At 43.4% G+C, this 21,812-nt stretch overlaps 5 non-coding genes and 2 pseudogenes across 5 annotated transcripts; all 7 read left to right on the top strand.

The window, feature by feature from the left end:
- Nucleotides 1–3,906: 3,906 nt before the first annotated feature.
- LOC130339068 (U2 spliceosomal RNA) lies at nucleotides 3,907–4,098 on the top strand. The gene has a single exon (XR_008879502.1). It is a non-coding gene; the product is annotated as a U2 spliceosomal RNA (small nuclear RNA).
- A 2,089-nt stretch (nucleotides 4,099–6,187) lies between these two features.
- LOC130339101 (U2 spliceosomal RNA) lies at nucleotides 6,188–6,378 on the top strand. The gene has a single exon (XR_008879523.1). It is a non-coding gene; the product is annotated as a U2 spliceosomal RNA (small nuclear RNA).
- A 2,094-nt stretch (nucleotides 6,379–8,472) lies between these two features.
- On the top strand, nucleotides 8,473–8,663 carry LOC130339099 (U2 spliceosomal RNA). Its single transcript, XR_008879522.1, has one exon. It is a non-coding gene; the product is annotated as a U2 spliceosomal RNA (small nuclear RNA).
- Nucleotides 8,664–10,756: 2,093 nt separating this feature from the next.
- Nucleotides 10,757–10,947, top strand: LOC130339097 (U2 spliceosomal RNA). Its single transcript, XR_008879520.1, has one exon. It is a non-coding gene; the product is annotated as a U2 spliceosomal RNA (small nuclear RNA).
- Nucleotides 10,948–13,040: 2,093 nt separating this feature from the next.
- Nucleotides 13,041–13,231, top strand: LOC130339096 (U2 spliceosomal RNA). The gene has a single exon (XR_008879519.1). It is a non-coding gene; the product is annotated as a U2 spliceosomal RNA (small nuclear RNA).
- Nucleotides 13,232–15,323: 2,092 nt separating this feature from the next.
- Nucleotides 15,324–15,456, top strand: LOC130339074 (U2 spliceosomal RNA; annotated as a pseudogene).
- A 5,026-nt stretch (nucleotides 15,457–20,482) lies between these two features.
- On the top strand, nucleotides 20,483–20,692 carry LOC130339063 (U2 spliceosomal RNA; annotated as a pseudogene).
- The last annotated feature ends 1,120 nt before the right edge of the window (nucleotides 20,693–21,812 follow it).

Here is a 21,812-nt window from a genome sequence, read left to right as displayed (position 1 = left end):
GGCTCCAAGTGAAGCTCCTCCACAGGTCCCAGCGGTGGATACCCCTCCTCCTCCCAGCCAGGAGGAGGTTTCAGGGGTGACCATCTCCGAGGTCCCGGAAACGGACCTAAGTACGCACCCGACCCCTATGGAGGGGCAAGAGGTGGACGCCGAAAAAGAGAATGGAGCCCAGAAGCTGTTCTTACCAATGTACTCCGTCTATACACCTGTGGTCTTGGAAGAGGGGGGCTGCTCGAGCGATGGTGGTTCCTCTCCGGCTTCCTCTATGTGTACGGTAGAGTCAGAGGTGGGGGGTAACGAGAGCTCCAGTGCGCAATCTGGTTTTTAGTTTGTTATCTGAGCCTCCCTTTTTTTTACATCTCCAATGGCTGAGTTGTCCGGATTGTCTATGAATGTAAGAAGTATAAGTTCACGAGCGAAACGGGTTGCCCTTTTTAACTACTTGTCTATTTTTGCTGCTTCTGTGGTTTTCCTGCAGGAGTGCGGCATCCCGCATAGTTTAAATTATGAAAAGTATAAAAAAGATTGGGTACACGGTCCATCAGTCTGGTCTGGATCTAACGAATCCAGATCAGCAGGGGTCGCCATACTTTTTAAAGGAAATGCTTTTATTGATTTTATTCATGAGATTTTACCAGGCAGAATTTTATTGGTTAAAGCTTTTATTGATGGTATTAAATGGCAGTTTTTAAATTTTTATGGTTCACCCAATAAAAATGATAGAGCACGGATGTTAGAGATTTTACCCCTTTTTATCAATGATTCTGAACCTCTTATTTTAGCAGGTGATTTTAATTGTATTTTAAGGGGGGAGCACCGTTTTACCAATTCAGTAAGTAGAAACTATGATAAAACATCTTCTATGTTAAAAAATATGATTATTGATTTTAGACTTACTGATGTTTTTAAGAAATGCAATAGTATTTTACCAGAAAGAGACGGTGTGACCTGGAGCAACGCAAACTGCAGCTCCAGGATCGATTTTATCTTCTGTTCTTATCAAGTACTGCCTTTTAAGTGTGATGTTTTAACCAATGTTTTTTCTGATCACAAACTTTTATCTTTTAAGGTGAAGAGTGATTTTAGAAAAAAGACTGGGAGGAATGCCTGGAAGATGAATGTATCCCTTTTAGAAGATCCGCAGGTTTTATCCGATTTTATCAACTTCTACAAGGACTGCAGACGGGTAAGAGATCCTAACACTCCCATCAGTATATGGTGGGAGAAAATGAAAATAAAAATAAAAGAGTTTTTTATTAGAGTAGGGATCTCTAGAGCTAAAGAGAAGCGTGAGTTTTACTCCCTTCTAAATACCCGTCTGCAAACCCTGTACAAATTCAGAGACAATGGTATAGAGGTTTATAGAGAAATTACTGACTTAAAAAAAGAAATAAAACAGTGCCTGGAGCAGAAGGGAAAAGAGATAATTTTCAGATCCAAAATAAAGCACCTTGAAGAGAACGAGACCTGCTCCAGGTATTTTTTTAAGAAAGTAACGGATAAAAAGGTTTTAATTGATAATATACAAGGAGAAAAAGATGTACAGGGTATTTTAAAAAGGGTACATTCATTTTATGCGGATCTTTTTAATACAAAAAATATTGATATTGATTTTATGAATGACTCATTGAAGGAGATTACCAATGTTTTAGACCCTGTGTCCCAGTCTCTTTTACAGAGGGAGATCTCGGAACAGGAGGTTTTAGAGACGATCAGGAGTTTTAAATCCGGTAAGGTGCCTGGTCCTGACGGTATACCCATTGAGTTTTATGTCATTTTTTATGGTGTTTTAAAAGATGACCTTTTTTCCCTTTTTACAGAAGTATTTAAAACAAAAGCCCTCCCAGGTTCATGGAGGAAGGGTGATGTCTCCCTGCTGTTCAAAAAGGGAGACCGGTCAGATCTAAAGAACTGGAGACCAATCACCCTCCTCAACTGTGACTACAAAGTGATGGCAAAACTGTGCGCAAATAGATTAAAAAGTGTAATAGAGAAAATAATCCATTCAAATCAGGTCTGTGGGGTGCCTGGGAGGAGCATATGGGAAAATCTTAACCTTTTAAAAGATGTGATTAGTGACACAAAGTCTAGAAACGGAAAACTAGCCATTTTATCCTTAGACTTCGAGAAGGCTTTTGACAGAGTGTCACATTTTTATCTTTTTAAGGTTTTAGAGAAAATGGGTATACCTGAAGGCTTTTTATTGTCTCTTAAGGCCTTTTATAAAAACTGCACAAGCAAGATTTTAGTTAACGGTTTTAAGACACAGGATGTGATTTTAAATTCCGGAGTGAAGCAGGGGTGTCCTTTGTCCCCACTACTTTTCATATGTGCGCTTGAGCCTCTACTATGCACCTTGAGGAGGGATAAGCAAATAAGAGGGGTCCCCCTGCCGGGAGGAGGGGGACTAGAGGCTAAAGTAGTGGGGTACATGGACGATGTGGCAGTGCTCGGAAGGGACACCCCATCGCTTCAAAAAGCCCTAAAGCAAGTTGAATTTTTTTGTTGTGCCTCCGGTTTTAAGGTAAATTTTAATAAAAGCAGTGTTTTAAATATAGGAGGACTGTTTTTAAGGGATTTACCCATTCCTGTGTCTGAGTCTGTGCAGATTTTAGGGGTCTCCTTCAGTGAGTCAAACAATGGTTTTAATAGCTGGGACTTGGTGGCTCAAAAAATAAACACAAAAATTTGTATGTGGAACATGAGAAAGCTAACGATGGAGGGGAAGGTTTTAGTTACAAAGATGGTGATTTTACCCATTTTATTGTATCTTGGCATGGTCTTTCCACCCCCCGAAATGATTTTAAATAAAATTATTAAAGCATGTTTTACCTTTTTATGGAGCTCCAAGAGTGAAAAATTGAGAAGAGAGATCGTCATGATGCCAAAAGGTATGGGTGGAAAGGACTTCCCCGACATCAGGGCGTTCCTTTTTACCAAGTTTTTTAGCATGTGTGTTAGCACACTTTTTAAGGATAGTTACTGGTCATATTTTATCCGTTTTAATACAGGTTTTTTTATGAGGAGGAATGGGTGGTTTAAAACTGTTTTAAGCTGTCCTTATGCTTTTAATCTTCCCCAACAATACAAGATTTTAGAGAAAATTTTCAACTTGTACAACTTTAACGGAAAAAGTATTAATGAAGTAACTAATAGCAAAAAAATGTTAAAATATATTAAAGAAAGTGGTTTTATTGCCCCTGTGAATAATTTTAATGAAGAGAAATGCAGGAAAATATGGAAGATGGCAAATATGATTTATCTTTTTAATTCACAGAAAGATCTGGCCTGGAGCTGCATACACGAGTGTCTTCCATGCCGGGCATTCCAGCACCGAAGAAGGATGGCCAACACTGCAGTATGCCCGAGGGAGGGCTGCCAGGAACCCGAGACCGTGTACCACCTTTTCTGGACTTGTTTTTATGCAAAAAGGATATGGACTAAAATACTCCCTCTGGTGAAGAAGATAACAGAAATAAAGGACTTAAACTCTGCAGCTGTTTTTTATGGATGTCTGGAATGCCCAATACGGACTCAAGAGACAATGGCATGGAAGATCATAAACTGTGTTAAAGCAGCTCTATGGAATGCCAGAAACATTTTACTTTTTAAACATGAGATTTTATCTGTGAATGATGTTTTAGCTCTTTGTTTTAGTGATATGTACCAGTACTTTTTATTAGACAAGAAATATTATCCTTTATTAGCTAGAAAATGGTATTTTAATGAATGGAACGCCCTTTTGTAAAGCCACCAAGTGCCCATTTTAAGTGTATTATGATTGTATTTATGTGAACTTTTATTGTTATATGTGATTTTATTATCAAAATTTGTTTTTATTGAAAAAAAATTATATTTATAAATCGTAATGCACTTTGTAAAATGTTATGAATTCTAAATAAAAAGATACCCCTCAGGGGTAGCCAAGTTAAAAAAAAAAAAAAATCTGTTCTTATCAGTTTAATATCTGATACGTCCCCTATCTGGGGACCATATATTAAATGGATTTTTGAGAACGGGGGCTGATTTCGAAGCTTGCTTCCGTCGCCCTATGCATTGACCCGATATGGCAGTATCTTCGGGTACAGTGCACCACCCCCTTACAGGGTTAAAAAGAAAGATTCCTACTTTCATTGCTACCTGCTTGCTGGCTAGCCAGCTAGCCAGCCCTGTGGGCCTTGCTGCTGCTGCTTCTGCAGCCAAAAAACAAAAGGTGGTGCTGCTGCTGCTTCTGCTGCTTCTGCTTCTGCTTGTGTCTGGCCGCTGTTGGAGCGTCCAGGCACAGGACTTCTGCTGCTGCTGACTAAATGGCCTCCTTAATTGGATCATTTGAGTAGCCAGCACACCTGTGCAGGTAGGGCATGACATGATAGGCAGCTGCCTTGATAGCGGGTGGGTGCTGAATGTTCCTAATTGACAAAATAAGATTAATGCTTATGAAGAAATATAAAATCTCATCCCTTCCCCAATATCGCGCCACACCCCTACCCCTTAATTCCCTGGTTGAACTTGATGGACATATGTCTTTTTTCGACCGTACTAACTATGTAACTATGTAACATAACATGGGGGGGGGGTCTCCTGGCTGTTCACACAGGTGTGTCATTGCTGTACATTGACCATGCATTGCTTCTGTGGTATTGCAAAGGCAAAGACAAATGCTTCCAGCCATCCATTGCACTAATGGATTGGTCATCAGCTGGCTGTCTATGTCCCGCATCAATATAGACCAAAGTACAGAGGGTTAGGCTATGCTATTGTGCACCTACCTGATGCATCAGAAGGTGCGAGGCCCTTGCTAAATTCTGTGCACAGACTTTGAGATCTATGCTTTAGACTGTATCTAAACCTGCTCCAACATGGACTGACATTCTGGCCTACTTTCAGCCGATGCGACTTGTCTGTCGCTGAACAGTCGCTTTTTATGTATTCAGCACCTATGTATAATGTTGTAAAAATGCTCTAGAAGCTAAAGTCGCAGAAATGTCGCACATATTTGGCCTGCAACTTTCTGTGCGACAAATTCAGACAGGAAAAATCAGTATAAATCCTTAGAAAATTATCCCCCAGTGTCTCCATCTGCTGGCGGTATTGAATAAGCATTGCTGCACTGATGGGGTATGCATTAGACGAAAAAAAAGAAGAAAAAGAAGAATAATACGCCCAGAAAAGAGGCGAAAAGGAGAAAAACGTAAAAAAACGTGAAAAAAAAGTAAGAGGAAGAGAAGGGAAAAAAAGGTGGAAATGGGTTTAAAAGTGATTTCGGCGGAGAAATATATATATATATATATATATATATATATATATATATATACGCGCACACACACACATATATATAAACGTATTCTCCGTTGAGATATTGCAGCCGCTGCTGTGTCCAGGCCCAGGAGCCTTAGCACTGTGCTATGATGTCACTCAATACCACTGACATCACTAGGTGTAAACAACATCTCTCCTTTGCTGTGTATGTGACTATGGAGCTGTTTGGTGATGTCGTCTATTACGGCCTTCATAGAAGCAACAGGAGATTGTTGCATCCATCTAGAACCCTCAGAACTACAGTGCTATGATGTCACTCACTTCCACAGGCCTTGCAGAGTGTAAACAACAACAACCCAGCTTTGTTGTGTATGTAACCATAGGGATTTGTGATGTCACCTAGAACCTTCACAGCAGCGACAGCTTTATGAGGAGCATCAGCACTGCTCTGCCTGAGCAGAACCATCACCGCCATAGGTTGTCAAATAACCCGGATTTAACCCACACAGGTAAGTCCAATGGGGTGCAGGCATGTCCTCTATGCTTACAGCTTCCCGTGGGTGTTGGTTTGATACCGTTTGGGGACAGCCAAGGAGGCATCTGCAGGCAACAAAGGTAGGTGTGTGCTTGTGTGTGTGTTTCCTATGCAGATCCTAAGCCCAGTGTCACATGCAAGTAGGAGGAGTAAGAAGGGTTCCTGGCAAATCCGGGTTATGGATTGCATTTAAAAAGGCCCCGTGGGAGTGCAATGGGCCCCTGTCTTGCTGCTTAGCAATAATGGTATGGGTTTAGGTTCTGCTGTGTGTACTGGTGGTTGACTGCCCCCCAGCCCAGAGTGTGCATGGAAAATTGTCTGGCAGCCTCCCTGACAGCAAGCAGTGATAGTGCCCATGAAGGGGACCTTGTTGGGCCCGCCCCTTTCACGGTTATCGCTTCTCGGCCTTTTGGCTAAGATCAAGTGTAGTATCTGTTCTTATCAGTTTAATATCTGATACGTCCCCTATCTGGGGACCATATATTAAATGGATTTTTGAGAACGGGGGCTGATTTCGAAGCTTGCTTCCGTCGCCCTATGCATTGACCCGATATGGCAGTATCTTCGGGTACAGTGCACCACCCCCTTACAGGGTTAAAAAGAAAGATTCCTACTTTCATTGCTACCTGCTTGCTGGCTAGCCAGCTAGCCAGCCCTGTGGGCCTTGCTGCTGCTGCTTCTGCAGCCAAAAAACAAAAGGTGGTGCTGCTGCTGCTTCTGCTGCTTCTGCTTCTGCTTGTGTCTGGCCGCTGTTGGAGCGTCCAGGCACAGGACTTCTGCTGCTGCTGACTAAATGGCCTCCTTAATTGGATCATTTGAGTAGCCAGCACACCTGTGCAGGTAGGGCATGACATGATAGGCAGCTGCCTTGATAGCGGGTGGGTGCTGAATGTTCCTAATTGACAAAATAAGATTAATGCTTATGAAGAAATATAAAATCTCATCCCTTCCCCAATATCGCGCCACACCCCTACCCCTTAATTCCCTGGTTGAACTTGATGGACATATGTCTTTTTTCGACCGTACTAACTATGTAACTATGTAACATAACATGGGGGGGGGGGTCTCCTGGCTGTTCACACAGGTGTGTCATTGCTGTACATTGACCATGCATTGCTTCTGTGGTATTGCAAAGGCAAAGACAAATGCTTCCAGCCATCCATTGCACTAATGGATTGGTCATCAGCTGGCTGTCTATGTCCCGCATCAATATAGACCAAAGTACAGAGGGTTAGGCTATGCTATTGTGCACCTACCTGATGCATCAGAAGGTGCGAGGCCCTTGCTAAATTCTGTGCACAGACTTTGAGATCTATGCTTTAGACTGTATCTAAACCTGCTCCAACATGGACTGACATTCTGGCCTACTTTCAGCCGATGCGACTTGTCTGTCGCTGAACAGTCGCTTTTTATGTATTCAGCACCTATGTATAATGTTGTAAAAATGCTCTAGAAGCTAAAGTCGCAGAAATGTCGCACATATTTGGCCTGCAACTTTCTGTGCGACAAATTCAGACAGGAAAAATCAGTATAAATCCTTAGAAAATTATCCCCCAGTGTCTCCATCTGCTGGCGGTATTGAATAAGCATTGCTGCACTGATGGGGTATGCATTAGACGAAAAAAAAGAAGAAAAAGAAGAATAATACGCCCAGAAAAGAGGCGAAAAGGAGAAAAACGTAAAAAAACGTGAAAAAAAAGTAAGAGGAAGAGAAGGGAAAAAAAGGTGGAAATGGGTTTAAAAGTGATTTCGGCGGAGAAATATATATATATATATATATATATATATATATATATATATATATACGCGCACACACACACATATATATAAACGTATTCTCCGTTGAGATATTGCAGCCGCTGCTGTGTCCAGGCCCAGGAGCCTTAGCACTGTGCTATGATGTCACTCAATACCACTGACATCACTAGGTGTAAACAACATCTCTCCTTTGCTGTGTATGTGACTATGGAGCTGTTTGGTGATGTCGTCTATTACGGCCTTCATAGAAGCAACAGGAGATTGTTGCATCCATCTACAACCCTCAGAACTACAGTGCTATGATGTCACTCACTTCCACAGGCCTTGCAGAGTGTAAACAACAACAACCCAGCTTTGTTGTGTATGTAACCATAGGGATTTGTGATGTCACCTAGAACCTTCACAGCAGCGACAGCTTTATGAGGAGCATCAGCACTGCTCTGCCTGAGCAGAACCATCACCGCCATAGGTTGTCAAATAACCCGGATTTAACCCACACAGGTAAGTCCAATGGGGTGCAGGCATGTCCTCTATGCTTACAGCTTCCCGTGGGTGTTGGTTTGATACCGTTTGGGGACAGCCAAGGAGGCATCTGCAGGCAACAAAGGTAGGTGTGTGCTTGTGTGTGTGTTTCCTATGCAGATCCTAAGCCCAGTGTCACATGCAAGTAGGAGGAGTAAGAAGGGTTCCTGGCAAATCCGGGTTATGGATTGCATTTAAAAAGGCCCCGTGGGAGTGCAATGGGCCCCTGTCTTGCTGCTTAGCAATAATGGTATGGGTTTAGGTTCTGCTGTGTGTACTGGTGGTTGACTGCCCCCCAGCCCAGAGTGTGCATGGAAAATTGTCTGGCAGCCTCCCTGACAGCAAGCAGTGATAGTGCCCATGAAGGGGACCTTGTTGGGCCCGCCCCTTTCACGGTTATCGCTTCTCGGCCTTTTGGCTAAGATCAAGTGTAGTATCTGTTCTTATCAGTTTAATATCTGATACGTCCCCTATCTGGGGACCATATATTAAATGGATTTTTGAGAACGGGGGCTGATTTCGAAGCTTGCTTCCGTCGCCCTATGCATTGACCCGATATGGCAGTATCTTCGGGTACAGTGCACCACCCCCTTACAGGGTTAAAAAGAAAGATTCCTACTTTCATTGCTACCTGCTTGCTGGCTAGCCAGCTAGCCAGCCCTGTGGGCCTTGCTGCTGCTGCTTCTGCAGCCAAAAAACAAAAGGTGGTGCTGCTGCTGCTTCTGCTGCTTCTGCTTCTGCTTGTGTCTGGCCGCTGTTGGAGCGTCCAGGCACAGGACTTCTGCTGCTGCTGACTAAATGGCCTCCTTAATTGGATCATTTGAGTAGCCAGCACACCTGTGCAGGTAGGGCATGACATGATAGGCAGCTGCCTTGATAGCGGGTGGGTGCTGAATGTTCCTAATTGACAAAATAAGATTAATGCTTATGAAGAAATATAAAATCTCATCCCTTCCCCAATATCGCGCCACACCCCTACCCCTTAATTCCCTGGTTGAACTTGATGGACATATGTCTTTTTTCGACCGTACTAACTATGTAACTATGTAACATAACATGGGGGGGGGGTCTCCTGGCTGTTCACACAGGTGTGTCATTGCTGTACATTGACCATGCATTGCTTCTGTGGTATTGCAAAGGCAAAGACAAATGCTTCCAGCCATCCATTGCACTAATGGATTGGTCATCAGCTGGCTGTCTATGTCCCGCATCAATATAGACCAAAGTACAGAGGGTTAGGCTATGCTATTGTGCACCTACCTGATGCATCAGAAGGTGCGAGGCCCTTGCTAAATTCTGTGCACAGACTTTGAGATCTATGCTTTAGACTGTATCTAAACCTGCTCCAACATGGACTGACATTCTGGCCTACTTTCAGCCGATGCGACTTGTCTGTCGCTGAACAGTCGCTTTTTATGTATTCAGCACCTATGTATAATGTTGTAAAAATGCTCTAGAAGCTAAAGTCGCAGAAATGTCGCACATATTTGGCCTGCAACTTTCTGTGCGACAAATTCAGACAGGAAAAATCAGTATAAATCCTTAGAAAATTATCCCCCAGTGTCTCCATCTGCTGGCGGTATTGAATAAGCATTGCTGCACTGATGGGGTATGCATTAGACGAAAAAAAAGAAGAAAAAGAAGAATAATACGCCCAGAAAAGAGGCGAAAAGGAGAAAAACGTAAAAAAACGTGAAAAAAAAGTAAGAGGAAGAGAAGGGAAAAAAAGGTGGAAATGGGTTTAAAAGTGATTTCGGCGGAGAAATATATATATATATATATATATATATATATATATATATATATATACGCGCACACACACACATATATATAAACGTATTCTCCGTTGAGATATTGCAGCCGCTGCTGTGTCCAGGCCCAGGAGCCTTAGCACTGTGCTATGATGTCACTCAATACCACTGACATCACTAGGTGTAAACAACATCTCTCCTTTGCTGTGTATGTGACTATGGAGCTGTTTGGTGATGTCGTCTATTACGGCCTTCATAGAAGCAACAGGAGATTGTTGCATCCATCTAGAACCCTCAGAACTACAGTGCTATGATGTCACTCACTTCCACAGGCCTTGCAGAGTGTAAACAACAACAACCCAGCTTTGTTGTGTATGTAACCATAGGGATTTGTGATGTCACCTAGAACCTTCACAGCAGCGACAGCTTTATGAGGAGCATCAGCACTGCTCTGCCTGAGCAGAACCATCACCGCCATAGGTTGTCAAATAACCCGGATTTAACCCACACAGGTAAGTCCAATGGGGTGCAGGCATGTCCTCTATGCTTACAGCTTCCCGTGGGTGTTGGTTTGATACCGTTTGGGGACAGCCAAGGAGGCATCTGCAGGCAACAAAGGTAGGTGTGTGCTTGTGTGTGTGTTTCCTATGCAGATCCTAAGCCCAGTGTCACATGCAAGTAGGAGGAGTAAGAAGGGTTCCTGGCAAATCCGGGTTATGGATTGCATTTAAAAAGGCCCCGTGGGAGTGCAATGGGCCCCTGTCTTGCTGCTTAGCAATAATGGTATGGGTTTAGGTTCTGCTGTGTGTACTGGTGGTTGACTGCCCCCCAGCCCAGAGTGTGCATGGAAAATTGTCTGGCAGCCTCCCTGACAGCAAGCAGTGATAGTGCCCATGAAGGGGACCTTGTTGGGCCCGCCCCTTTCACGGTTATCGCTTCTCGGCCTTTTGGCTAAGATCAAGTGTAGTATCTGTTCTTATCAGTTTAATATCTGATACGTCCCCTATCTGGGGACCATATATTAAATGGATTTTTGAGAACGGGGGCTGATTTCGAAGCTTGCTTCCGTCGCCCTATGCATTGACCCGATATGGCAGTATCTTCGGGTACAGTGCACCACCCCCTTACAGGGTTAAAAAGAAAGATTCCTACTTTCATTGCTACCTGCTTGCTGGCTAGCCAGCTAGCCAGCCCTGTGGGCCTTGCTGCTGCTGCTTCTGCAGCCAAAAAACAAAAGGTGGTGCTGCTGCTGCTTCTGCTGCTTCTGCTTCTGCTTGTGTCTGGCCGCTGTTGGAGCGTCCAGGCACAGGACTTCTGCTGCTGCTGACTAAATGGCCTCCTTAATTGGATCATTTGAGTAGCCAGCACACCTGTGCAGGTAGGGCATGACATGATAGGCAGCTGCCTTGATAGCGGGTGGGTGCTGAATGTTCCTAATTGACAAAATAAGATTAATGCTTATGAAGAAATATAAAATCTCATCCCTTCCCCAATATCGCGCCACACCCCTACCCCTTAATTCCCTGGTTGAACTTGATGGACATATGTCTTTTTTCGACCGTACTAACTATGTAACTATGTAACATAACATGGGGGGGGGGTCTCCTGGCTGTTCACACAGGTGTGTCATTGCTGTACATTGACCATGCATTGCTTCTGTGGTATTGCAAAGGCAAAGACAAATGCTTCCAGCCATCCATTGCACTAATGGATTGGTCATCAGCTGGCTGTCTATGTCCCGCATCAATATAGACCAAAGTACAGAGGGTTAGGCTATGCTATTGTGCACCTACCTGATGCATCAGAAGGTGCGAGGCCCTTGCTAAATTCTGTGCACAGACTTTGAGATCTATGCTTTAGACTGTATCTAAACCTGCTCCAACATGGACTGACATTCTGGCCTACTTTCAGCCGATGCGACTTGTCTGTCGCTGAACAGTCGCTTTTTATGTATTCAGCACCTATGTATAATGTTGTAAAAATGCTCTAGAAGCTAAAGTCGCAGAAATGTCGCACATATTTGGCCTGCAACTTTCTGTGCGACAAATTCAGACAGGAAAAATCAGTATAAATCCTTAGAAAATTATCCCCCAGTGTCTCCATCTGCTGGCGGTATTGAATAAGCATTGCTGCACTGATGGGGTATGCATTAGACGAAAAAAAAGAAGAAAAAGAAGAATAATACGCCCAGAAAAGAGGTGAAAAGGAGAAAAACGTAAAAAAACATGAAAAAAAAGTAAGAGGAAGAGAAGGGAAAAAAAGGTGGAAATGGGTTTAAAAGTGATTTCGGCGGAGAAATATATATATATATATATATATATATATATATATATATATATATACGCGCACACACACACATATATATAAACGTATTCTCCGTTGAGATATTGCAGCCGCTGCTGTGTCCAGGCCCAGGAGCCTTAGCACTGTGCTATGATGTCACTCAATACCACTGACATCACTAGGTGTAAACAACATCTCTCCTTTGCTGTGTATGTGACTATGGAGCTGTTTGGTGATGTCGTCTATTACGGCCTTCATAGAAGCAACAGGAGATTGTTGCATCCATCTAGAACCCTCAGAACTACAGTGCTATGATGTCACTCACTTCCACAGGCCTTGCAGAGTGTAAACAACAACAACCCAGCTTTGTTGTGTATGTAACCATAGGGATTTGTGATGTCACCTAGAACCTTCACAGCAGCGACAGCTTTATGAGGAGCATCAGCACTGCTCTGCCTGAGCAGAACCATCACCGCCATAGGTTGTCAAATAACCCGGATTTAACCCACACAGGTAAGTCCAATGGGGTGCAGGCATGTCCTCTATGCTTACAGCTTCCCGTGGGTGTTGGTTTGATACCGTTTGGGGACAGCCAAGGAGGCATCTGCAGGCAACAAAGGTAGGTGTGTGCTTGTGTGTGTGTTTCCTATGCAGATCCTAAGCCCAGTGTCACATGCAAGTAGGAGGAGTAAGAAGGGTTCCTGGCAAATCCGGGTTATGGATTGCATTTAAAAAGGCCCCGTGGGAGTGCAATGGGCCCCTGTCTTGCTGCTTAGCAATAATGGTATGGGTTTAGGTTCTGCTGTGTGTACTGGTGGTTGACTGCCCCCCAGCCCAGAGTGTGCATGGAAAATTGTCTGGCAGCCTCCCTGACAGCAAGCAGTGATAGTGCCCATGAAGGGGACCTTGTTGGGCCCGCCCCTTTCACGGTTATCGCTTCTCGGCCTTTTGGCTAAGATCAAGTGTAGTATCTGTTCTTATCAGTTTAATATCTGATACGTCCCCTATCTGGGGACCATATATTAAATGGATTTTTGAGAACGGGGGCTGATTTCGAAGCTTGCTTCCGTCGCCCTATGCATTGACCCGATATGGCAGTATCTTCGGGTACAGTGCACCACCCCCTTACAGGGTTAAAAAGAAAGATTCCTACTTTCATTGCTACCTGCTTGCTGGCTAGCCAGCTAGCCAGCCCTGTGGGCCTTGCTGCTGCTGCTTCTGCAGCCAAAAAACAAAAGGTGGTGCTGCTGCTGCTTCTGCTGCTTCTGCTTCTGCTTGTGTCTGGCCGCTGTTGGAGCGTCCAGGCACAGGACTTCTGCTGCTGCTGACTAAATGGCCTCCTTAATTGGATCATTTGAGTAGCCAGCACACCTGTGCAGGTAGGGCATGACATGATAGGCAGCTGCCTTGATAGCGGGTGGGTGCTGAATGTTCCTAATTGACAAAATAAGATTAATGCTTATGAAGAAATATAAAATCTCATCCCTTCCCCAATATCGCGCCACACCCCTACCCCTTAATTCCCTGGTTGAACTTGATGGACATATGTCTTTTTTCGACCGTACTAACTATGTAACTATGTAACATAACATGGGGGGGGGGGTCTCCTGGCTGTTCACACAGGTGTGTCATTGCTGTACATTGACCATGCATTGCTTCTGTGGTATTGCAAAGGCAAAGACAAATGCTTCCAGCCATCCATTGCACTAATGGATTGGTCATCAGCTGGCTGTCTATGTCCCGCATCAATATAGACCAAAGTACAGAGGGTTAGGCTATGCTATTGTGCACCTACCTGATGCATCAGAAGGTGCGAGGCCCTTGCTAAATTCTGTGCACAGACTTTGAGATCTATGCTTTAGACTGTATCTAAACCTGCTCCAACATGGACTGACATTCTGGCCTACTTTCAGCCGATGCGACTTGTCTGTCGCTGAACAGTCGCTTTTTATGTATTCAGCACCTATGTATAATGTTGTAAAAATGCTCTAGAAGCTAAAGTCGCAGAAATGTCGCACATATTTGGCCTGCAACTTTCTGTGCGACAAATTCAGACAGGAAAAATCAGTATAAATCCTTAGAAAATTATCCCCCAGTGTCTCCATCTGCTGGCGGTATTGAATAAGCATTGCTGCACTGATGGGGTATGCATTAGACGAAAAAAAAGAAGAAAAAGAAGAATAATACGCCCAGAAAAGAGGCGAAAAGGAGAAAAACGTAAAAAAACGTGAAAAAAAAGTAAGAGGAAGAGAAGGGAAAAAAAGGTGGAAATGGGTTTAAAAGTGATTTCGGCGGAGAAATATATATATATATATATATATATATATATATATATATATATACGCGCACACACACACATATATATAAACGTATTCTCCGTTGAGATATTGCAGCCGCTGCTGTGTCCAGGCCCAGGAGCCTTAGCACTGTGCTATGATGTCACTCAATACCACTGACATCACTAGGTGTAAACAACATCTCTCCTTTGCTGTGTATGTGACTATGGAGCTGTTTGGTGATGTCGTCTATTACGGCCTTCATAGAAGCAACAGGAGATTGTTGCATCCATCTAGAACCCTCAGAACTACAGTGCTATGATGTCACTCACTTCCACAGGCCTTGCAGAGTGTAAACAACAACAACCCAGCTTTGTTGTGTATGTAACCATAGGGATTTGTGATGTCACCTAGAACCTTCACAGCAGCGACAGCTTTATGAGGAGCATCAGCACTGCTCTGCCTGAGCAGAACCATCACCGCCATAGGTTGTCAAATAACCCGGATTTAACCCACACAGGTAAGTCCAATGGGGTGCAGGCATGTCCTCTATGCTTACAGCTTCCCGTGGGTGTTGGTTTGATACCGTTTGGGGACAGCCAAGGAGGCATCTGCAGGCAACAAAGGTAGGTGTGTGCTTGTGTGTGTGTTTCCTATGCAGATCCTAAGCCCAGTGTCACATGCAAGTAGGAGGAGTAAGAAGGGTTCCTGGCAAATCCGGGTTATGGATTGCATTTAAAAAGGCCCCGTGGGAGTGCAATGGGCCCCTGTCTTGCTGCTTAGCAATAATGGTATGGGTTTAGGTTCTGCTGTGTGTACTGGTGGTTGACTGCCCCCCAGCCCAGAGTGTGCATGGAAAATTGTCTGGCAGCCTCCCTGACAGCAAGCAGTGATAGTGCCCATGAAGGGGACCTTGTTGGGCCCGCCCCTTTCACGGTTATCGCTTCTCGGCCTTTTGGCTAAGATCAAGTGTAGTAATACAGGAGATCTGGTCAGAAGGTACTCGGGTACCCCTCTCCTCGGCCTTGTGGGATCGCCCAGGTTTATTGCCTGGGCTTCACCCACTTGTTGCTATTGGGGAGAGGGCCTAGTCCCAGGGTAACGAGTAGCGATCGCCTCTCAAGACCTTCGGGTGGAGAGAGGTTAGAACCATGGATGATGATCCGGATCCAGGTTCTGTGCCGGCATACGCAAGGATCAAAAACACCGTGAGAGTCATTCTCACGGATGATACCAAAAGGGCGGACGATTTGAAATTCGTAGTAGAGGACGTGCTCGGAGGAGTTTTCGGAATACAGAAGGGCGAGATATTGGCAATCCAGGACTACCCGAAGCGTAAAATTTTTGATGTGACGTTCACACAAAATGGCATCCACAGAGATTTTGTTACCAGAGCTGCTGCGAGTAAAGACAAAAAGCTTCAGGGTGTCCGGATTATTGAGCACGTTCTAGACGATATTAAGCTGGTGGTAGTAAAGATGTATTCCCCTTTCGCCAACCTACACGATGTTGAGTTGTTTTTACAAGTCTATTTTAGTAAGGTTGAGTGCAGAGGAAAAATCATGAACAGCTGTGGCATCTGGACATCTAAGTGGAGATTTCAGGTTACATGCAAAAAAGATGACAGATTGCCAGGGGGAATACAACTACCACCAGCTCGTTTTAAAATAAATAATATGTGTGGCGACCTCTTTTATGCAGGGATGCCAAGCTACTGCAGGAAGTGTCACAGATATGGACACACAAAAGAAAACTGTGAAAGTACATGCAAAAAATGTGGTAGCACACAGCACGAGACAGAGAAATGCACAAGAGGAGGGAGGTGCAATTTCTGTCAACAATTCGGTCACCTTTTCTCCTCTTGTCCCCACAGACATAGGACGGAGCAGCAGTGGCAACCCTGGAGGCAGCAAGGACAGCAACCGGGACACCAGCCGAGGCAAGCAGAGCCAGTGATTACCCCCCCACAAGAGGTAAGCGGTGAGATGGAGAAGGAGAAAGACCCCCCTCAGGCAAAAGGAGGGGACCCTAAAGAGCAGAGGATGGCCAAAAAACGTGCAAGTGGTGAAAAAACTGGCCCCCAGGAGCATGCTGGGTTAAGAGAGGAGCGGACGGCGGCCGAATCCGCTCCTCAGCAACCTCTGGCTCAGGGTCCCCCTGAGAGCGATGATCCGGGTGGAGAGGTGAAGGTTAAAAGGCGGAGGGGCTCCAGAAGACTCTATTCGGAGGCGGTCCAGGGGGAGCCGATGGAAGTACCTGCGGATGCAGGGAACCCAAGTGACGTTCCTCCACAGGTCCCCATAGGGGATACCCCCCCTCCTCCCTGCCAGGAGGAGGTTTCAGGGGTGACCGTCTCTGAGGTACCAGAGACTGAACTAAGTGAACACCCGACCCCTATGGAGGGGCAAGAGGTGGAAGAACCCAATGAGTCTGGAGCCCTGATTGCCAGGATGCCCGAGAACAACTATGCCTCAATCATGATGGAGGAGGGGGGTCGGCTGAGTGATGGTGCCTCCTCTCCTGCTTCCTCTATGCGTACAGTTGAGTCAGATTTTGGGGGGTATGAGGCTTCGGAGGGGGAATCAGAGGTGTAAGACGTTTTCTTGTACATTCCCATGGCTGAGTTGTCCGGTCTGTCCTTGAACGTGAGAAGTGTGAGCGCCAGAGTAAGAAGGGTTGCCCTATTTAATTACTTGTCGGTTTTTGCTGCTTCCGTCCTTTTCCTGCAGGAATGTGGCATCCCGCACAGATTAAATTATAAAGAATATGAAGATGATTGGGTGCACGGTCCATCAGTCTGGTCTGGATCAAATGAGTCCAGATCAGCAGGGGTCGCCATACTTTTTAAAGGGAACGTTTTAATTGAGAGTTTTAACGAAATTTTACCAGGCAGAATTTTATTGGTCAGCGCTTTTATTAATGGTATTAAATGGCAGTTTTTAAATTTTTATGGTTCTCCTGATAAGAATGAAAGAATAAAAATGTTGGAGATTTTACCCCTTTTTATTAACAATTCTAGTCCTCTTGTTTTATCAGGTGATTTTAATTGTATTTTAAGGGGAGAACGCCGTTTTTCGAACGCAGTGAGTAGGAACTATGATAAGACGTCTTTTATGTTAAAAAACTTGATTTTAGATTTTAATCTCACTGATGTTTTTAAAAAATGTAATTTTAACGTACCAGAGGAAGACGGTGTTACCTGGAGCAATGCAAGCTGTAGCTCCAGGATAGATTTTATTTTTTGTTCTTATCAAGTACTGCCTTTTAACTGTGATCTTTTTACCAATGTTTTTTCTGACCATAAATTATTGTATTTTAAAGTTAAAAGTGATTTTAAAAGGAGAACTGGTAGGAATGCCTGGAAGTTAAACGTGTCCCTTTTAGAAGATCCGCAGGTTTTATCAGATTTTATCACCTTTTACAAGGAATGCAGACGAGTAAAAGACCCCAACACTCCCACCAGTATCTGGTGGGAAAAAATGAAACTAAAAATAAAAGAATTTTTTATCCGTGTTGGGGTTAGGAAAGCTAAAGAAAAACGTGAATTTTATAATATCCTAAATACTCGTCTGCAAACCCTGTACAAATTCAGAGCACATGGGATGGAGGTGGAGAAGGAGGTACATGATCTTAAAAAAGAAATAACTAAGTGCCTGGAGCAGAAAGGAAAAGAAATTATCTTTAGGTCTCGAATACAGCATCTTGAGGAAAACGAGACCTGCTCCAGGTATTTTTTTAAGAAAATACATGAAAATAGAAGGTTAATAGAAAACATTGAAGGAGTGAATGATGTACAGGGTATTTTAAAAAAGGTGCAAGAGTTTTATGCGGATCTTTTTAATGTAAAACACATTGATGAATGTTTTATGAATGACTCGTTAAAGGAGATCACCAATTTTTTAGATCCTGTCTCACAGTCTTTTTTATTGCAGAATATTTCAGAGCAGGAGATTTTAGAGACCGTCAAGAGTTTTAAAACAGGTAAAGTGCCTGGGCCGGATGGTATACCCATTGAATTTTATGTTACTTTTTATGGTATTTTAAAAGAAGATTTGTTCTCCCTTTTTACGGAAGTCTTTAAGTCTAAAATCCTCCCAGGCTCATGGAAGAAGGGTGATGTCTCCCTGCTATTCAAAAAGGGAGACCGGTCGGAACTCAAAAACTGGAGACCAATCACCCTTCTGAACTGCGACTATAAAATAATGGCGAAACTGTGTGCTAACCGCTTAAAGAACGTAATCCATAAAATAATTCATACAAACCAAGTCTGTGGGGTGCCTGGGAGGAGTTTATGGGAGAACCTAAACCTTTTAAAGGATGTAATTAGCGACACCAAATTAAGAAAAGGAAAGCTGGCGGTTTTATCCATAGATTTTGAAAAAGCTTTCGACAGGGTGTCGCATTTTTATCTTTTTAAGGTTTTAGAGAAAATGGGTATACCTGATGGCTTTTTATTGTCTCTTAGAGCTTTTTATGATAACTGTACTAGTAAAATTTTAGTAAATGGTTTTAAGACACAGGGCGTGGTTTTAAATTCCGGAGTGAAGCAGGGGTGTCCCTTGTCCCCACTACTCTTCATTTGCGCAATAGAGCCTCTTTTATGTACAATACGAAAGGATAAGCAGATCCATGGAGTCCCCCTGCCAGGAGGAGGGGGACTAGAGGCGAAGGTAGTGGGGTACATGGACGATGTTGCGGTGTTTTGCAGGGACACCCCATCGCTTCAGAAGACGCTAAAACAGATTCAATATTTTAATTGTGCCTCCGGTTTTAAAGTCAATTTTAACAAAAGTAACATTTTAAACATAGGCGGAATGCCTTTGTATGATGTGCCCGTCCCTGTGTCTGAGTCGGTGCAGATTTTAGGTGTCTCCTTTGACGAGTCTAATAATGGTTTTAATAGCTGGGACTTGGTGGCTCAAAAAATAAATAAGAAAATATGTATGTGGAACATGCGAGAACTTACAATGGAAGGGAAGGTTTTAATTACAAAAATGGTGCTTTTACCTATTTTATTGTATTTAAGTCTGGTTTTCCCACCCCCCGAAATGGTTCTAAAGAAAATAACAAAAGCTTGTTTTACTTTCTTTTGGAGTTCTAAGAGCGAAAAATTAAAGAGACAAATTGTGATAAAACCGAACTCCAGGGGCGGTAAGGATTTTCCAGATTTTAAAGCTTTCCTTTTAATAAAGTTTTTTAGCATGTGTTTTACTACTGTTTTTAAAGATAGCTACTGGTCTTATTTTGTTCGTTTTAATACTGGTTATTTTATGCGGAGGAACGGCTGGTTTTCTACAGTTTTAAGTTGCCCTTATTCTTTGAATTTACCCCCTCAATACATGATTTTAGGAAAAATTTTAAACTTATATAATTTTAAAGGTAAAAGTGTTCAGGATCTGTGCAATAGCAAAAAACTACTAAAGGAAATAAAAGAAACCAGTACCGTGACTCCCATCAAAAATTTTAACGAACAGAAGTGTATACAGATTTGGAAGATGTTGAGTATTAATTATCTTTTTAATTCACAGAAGGACCTGGCCTGGAGCTGCGCACACGAGTGTCTTCCATGCCGGGCATTCCAGCACCGAAGAGGATTATCCAACTCTGCAACCTGCCCGAGGGAGGGATGCCGACAAGAGGAGACCGTGCACCATCTAATATGGACTTGTTTTTACTCGCAGAAAATATGGACAAAGATACTCCCTCTGGTAAAAAGGATAACTGGACTAAAAGACTTAAATATTGCAGTGGTTTTTTATGGTTGCCTGGAATGCCCAACACGGACTCAAGAGACTATTGCATGGAAGATCATAAACTGTGTGAAGGCAGCTCTGTGGAAGGCCAGGAATATTTTATTGTTCAAGCATGAGGTTTTATCTGTGAAGGACATTTTATCTATCTGTTTTTATGAAATGTACCAGTACTATCTTTTAGACAAGAAGAGATTTCCGCTTTTATCTAGAAAATGGTTTTTAAAAGAATGGAATTCTATCTTGTAAAGCCACCAAGTGCCCATTTTATGTTTTAATATGTTGTAAATATGTTATTTATATGTAACTGTATTTATTGACATATTTGCACAACTTTGTTAACATTATTTAATTTTTAATAAAGTTGCCCCCGTAAGGGTAGTCAAGTAAAAAAAAAAAAAAAAATCTGTTCTTATCAGTTTAATATCTGATACGTCCCCTATCTGGGGACCATATATTAAATGGATTTTTGAGAACGGGGGCTGATTTCGAAGCTTGCTTCCGTCGCCCTATGCATTGACCCGATATGGCAGTATCTTCGGGTACAGTGCACCACCCCCTTACAGGGTTAAAAAGAAAGATTCCTACTTTCATTGCTACCTGCTTGCTGGCTAGCCAGCTAGCCAGCCCTGTGGGCCTTGCTGCTGCTGCTTCTGCAGCCAAAAAACAAAAGGTGGTGCTGCTGCTGCTTCTGCTGCTTCTGCTTCTGCTTGTGTCTGGCCGCTGTTGGAGCGTCCAGGCACAGGACTTCTGCTGCTGCTGACTAAATGGCCTCCTTAATTGGATCATTTGAGTAGCCAGCACACCTGTGCAGGTAGGGCATGACATGATAGGCAGCTGCCTTGATAGCGGGTGGGTGCTGAATGTTCCTAATTGACAAAATAAGATTAATGCTTATGAAGAAATATAAAATCTCATCCCTTCCCCAATATCGCGCCACACCCCTACCCCTTAATTCCCTGGTTGAACTTGATGGACATATGTCTTTTTTCGACCGTACTAACTATGTAACTATGTAACATAACATGGGGGGGGGGGTCTCCTGGCTGTTCACACAGGTGTGTCATTGCTGTACATTGACCATGCATTGCTTCTGTGGTATTGCAAAGGCAAAGACAAATGCTTCCAGCCATCCATTGCACTAATGGATTGGTCATCAGCTGGCTGTCTATGTCCCGCATCAATATAGACCAAAGTACAGAGGGTTAGGCTATGCTATTGTGCACCTACCTGATGCATCAGAAGGTGCGAGGCCCTTGCTAAATTCTGTGCACAGACTTTGAGATCTATGCTTTAGACTGTATCTAAACCTGCTCCAACATGGACTGACATTCTGGCCTACTTTCAGCCGATGCGACTTGTCTGTCGCTGAACAGTCGCTTTTTATGTATTCAGCACCTATGTATAATGTTGTAAAAATGCTCTAGAAGCTAAAGTCGCAGAAATGTCGCACATATTTGGCCTGCAACTTTCTGTGCGACAAATTCAGACAGGAAAAATCAGTATAAATCCTTAGAAAATTATCCCCCAGTGTCTCCATCTGCTGGCGGTATTGAATAAGCATTGCTGCACTGATGGGGTATGCATTAGACGAAAAAAAAAGAAGAAAAAGAAGAATAATACGCCCAGAAAAGAGGCGAAAAGGAGAAAAACGTAAAAAAACGTGAAAAAAAAGTAA

The sequence above is a fragment of the Hyla sarda genome, unplaced genomic scaffold (assembly GCF_029499605.1).
Source record: "Hyla sarda isolate aHylSar1 unplaced genomic scaffold, aHylSar1.hap1 scaffold_535, whole genome shotgun sequence".
NCBI lineage: Eukaryota > Metazoa > Chordata > Amphibia > Anura > Hylidae > Hyla > Hyla sarda.
This window is presented reverse-complemented; position numbering and strand designations above follow the sequence as displayed.